The 3,571-nt window shown below is 56.7% G+C and overlaps 1 protein-coding gene across 1 annotated transcript in view; it reads left to right on the top strand.

The window, feature by feature from the left end:
- The window catches only part of LOC104392718 (1-phosphatidylinositol 4,5-bisphosphate phosphodiesterase gamma-1-like), a 34,385-nt gene that overhangs the window by 802 nt on the left and 30,012 nt on the right, over window positions 1-3,571 (top strand). The window lies entirely within an intron of this gene.

Genomic DNA, 3,571 nt, shown 5'->3' with positions numbered 1-3,571 from the left:
CCTCTCCCCTCCCAGAATCTGGGGTCCCCTCCCAGCTCACCCCTTTTCCCTATGGACCCCAGGGTCCCACTCACAACCCTCCCTAAACCCACCTGGACTCTTGTGTACCCTCACACTGTCCCCCTTCCCTCTTCCCAGAACTCTGGAGTCCCCTCCCAGCTCACCCCTTTTCCCTATGGATTCCAGGGCCCCCTCCCAGCTCACCCATTTTCCCTATGGATTCCAGGGTCCCTTCCCAGCTCACTCTTTTTCCCTATGGACTCCAGGGTCCCCTCACAGCTGGTCCCTTCCCTTCTATGGGCTCCAAGGTCCCCCTCACGACCCTCCCTAACCCCCCCTGGACTCTTGTGTCCCCTCACACTGCCCTCCCCATCCTCTCTCCCCTCCCAGAACTCTGGGCCCCTGGCCCCTGTCCCCAGCCCCTGTCCCCAGCCTGGGATGTCCTGCATGTCCCTTGTCCCCAGTCTGGGCTGTCCTCAATGTCCCCTGTCCCCAGCCCCTGTCCCCAGCCTGGGCTAACCCTGCTGGCCCCTGTCCCCAGCCCCTGTCCCCAGCCTGGGATGTCCTGCATGTCCCTTGTCCCCAGTCTGGGCTGTCCTCAATGTCCCCTGTCCCCAGCCCCTGTCCCCAGCCTGGGCTAACCCTGCTGGCCCCTGTCCCCAGCCCCTGTCCCCAGCCTGGGATGTCCTGCATGTCCCTTGTCCCCAGTCTGGGCTGTCCTCAATGTCCCCTGTCCCCAGCCCCTGTCCCCAGCCTGGGCTAACCCTGCTGGCCCCTGTCCCCAGCCCCTGTCCCCAGCCTGGGATGTCCTGCATGTCCCTTGTCCCCAGTCTGGGCTGTCCTCAATGTCCCCTGTCCCCAGCCCCTGTCCCCAGCCTGGGCTAACCCTGCTGGCCCCTGTCCCCAGCCCCTGTCCCCAGCCTGGGATGTCCTGCATGTCCCTTGTCCCCAGTCTGGGCTGTCCTCAATGTCCCCTGTCCCCAGCCCCTGTCCCCAGCCTGGGCTAACCCTGCTGGCCCCTGTCCCCAGCCCCTGTCCCCAGCCTGGGATGTCCTGCATGTCCCTTGTCCCCAGTCTGGGCTGTCCTCAATGTCCCCTGTCCCCAGCCCCTGTCCCCAGCCTGGGCTAACCCTGCTGGCCCTTGTCCCCAGCCCCTGTCCCCAGCCTGGGATGTCCTGCATGTCCCTTGTCCCCAGTCTGGGCTAACCCTGCTGGCCCCTGTCCCCAGCCCCTGTCCCCAGCCTGGGATGTCCTGCATGTCCCTTGTCCCCAGTCTGGGCTGTCCTCAATGTCCCCTGTCCCCAGCCCCTGTCCCCAGCCTGGGCTAACCCTGCTGGCCCCTGTCCCCAGCCCCTGTCCCCAGCCTGGGATGTCCTGCATGTCCCTTGTCCCCAGTCTGGGCTGTCCTCAATGTCCCCTGTCCCCAGCCCCTGTCCCCAGCCTGGGCTAACCCTGCTGGCCCTTGTCCCCAGCCCCTGTCCCCAGCCTGGGATGTCCTGCATGTCCCTTGTCCCCAGTCTGGGCTGTCCTCAATGTCCCCTGTCCTCAGCCCCTGTCCCCAGCTCGGGCTGTCCTGATTGTCGCCTGTCCCCAGCCTGGGCTATCCCTGGTTGTCCCCTGTCCCCAGCCTGGGCTAACCTTGCTGTCCCCTGTCCCTAGTCCCTGTCCCCAGCCTGGGCTATCCTGATTGTCCCCTGTCCCCATAACCAGCCTGGGCCACCCTGGCTGTCCTGAACCAAGAGCATGGAACCAGCTCTGCTGCCGAGGCAGCGGGGAGAAGCGGGAGAAGAGGGAACTCAGCCAGAGGCTCCCGTGAGGAAGACTCCAGGACGAAGTAAACGACCCCCAGGAGACCCTCGTGGACTTAACACCCCTGGGATAATGGGCAGGCACTTATGTAAATGATTTCTTGGGAAATTAATGAATATGGAAACTGGTTCTTGGAAATATTACCTATAATTATCAGCTGCATCTCTCTCACCTCACCCTGCACGCTGGGCACGTTTTTGGAGGAGCTGTTTATTGAAAGATAAAAATAATGAATAAAAGATAAAAATCGAGATCACAGAATCACAGAATGGGTAAGGCTGGAAGGGAACTGTGATAAATGACTCGTTCCCAAGTGGGATCTTTACCCAAATTAGTAATTTATGAAGCAAGAAACCAGCGCTGGGCGCCCCGGGTGCCTCCGCTCCGCCAAGGCCCGCAACAAACAGCTTCATCTCCCAGTTTTTATCTTTATAACTAATACAGATGCATCACTATTTCGAGAAAAGGGTCGGCTGATGTTCATTATTTCCAAGAATCTGCTTTTTAACATTCTCGTGGTTACCAACAAAGCTGGTCTAGGCTAAAAAAAATAACTTTAAGGTGTTTGCGACATAATACAGAAATCACATGTGATGAGAGCAGAAGATGCACAAGAGCAACATGCAAGCAGAAGATATTAATCTTGTCACCCTATACAAAAACTACAAAACAGGCAGCACAAGCAAAGATACTGCACAGAAAGAATTATTCTTCATTCTATGACTCTCAACACTGTTCCACAATGGATTATTCTTCATCCTGTGACTTTCCATTTTATCAGGTGAACACATCTCACAGGACCTTAAAGCTCATCTAGTTCCAACCCCCCTGCATGGGCAGGGACACCTCCCACCAGCCCAGGCTGCTCCAAGCCCCATCCAACCTGCCCTTCAACACTGCCAGGGATGGGGCAGCCACAGCTTCTCTGGGCAACCTGGTCTCACCACCCTCATCATAAAATATGTCTTCTTTATCTCCCATCTAAACCTGCCCTCTTTCAGTCTAAAACCGTTGCCCCTTGTCCTGTCATGACAGTCCCTACTAAAATGTCTCTTGTCTTTCTTCCAAGCCTCCTGAAAGTCCACAAGAAGGACTTCCTGGAGCCTTCCCCAGGCTGAACAACCCCAACTCTCTCAACCTTTCCCCATAGCAAAGCTGTTCCAGCCCTCTAATCATCTCCATGGCCTCTTTTGGAGCTGCTCCAACAGGTCCATGTCCTGTGCTGAGGATCCCAGAGCTGCACACATGTGCTCCAGGGAGGTCTCACCAGAGCAGAGTGGTGTTGGCAGTGCTGGGTTGGACTTGATGACCTTAAAGGTCTTTTCCAACCAAACTAATTGTATGATTTCCACATTTCCAAAGAGTCCAACCAACTCAGCCTGAGACTGGGGTGGCATCTCCATAGATATCTGTACATTTGCACTGATCCAGTTTCAGTTGTGAAGTTGGGAGGACTTTGCTCCCCAAGCCCTTGAGAATTGGACTTTTCCCTGCTTGGAGAAGTGAAGAAAGAAATCCATACACTGACAATGGCAAATATTTGCATTAGAACCACAGGCTGCCTGCCCAGTTTGCAGCTCAGGGAGCTCTGCCAGAGACACCAGGGACCTGCCCCTACCAGGGAATCAGAGACTCAAGGAATGGTTTGGGTGGGAAGGGACCTTAAAGCTCATCTAGTTCCAACCCTCTGCATGGGCAGGGACACCTCCCACCAGCCCAGGCTGCTCCAAGCCCCATCCAACCTGCCCTTCAACACCCCCAG

This window comes from Chaetura pelagica, unplaced genomic scaffold (genome assembly GCF_000747805.2).
Source record: "Chaetura pelagica isolate M959 unplaced genomic scaffold, ChaPel_1.0 scaffold297, whole genome shotgun sequence".
NCBI classification, from domain to species: Eukaryota; Metazoa; Chordata; class Aves; order Apodiformes; family Apodidae; genus Chaetura; species Chaetura pelagica.
Note: the sequence above shows the minus strand (reverse complement) of the source record. Positions and strands in the feature narration are given on the sequence as shown.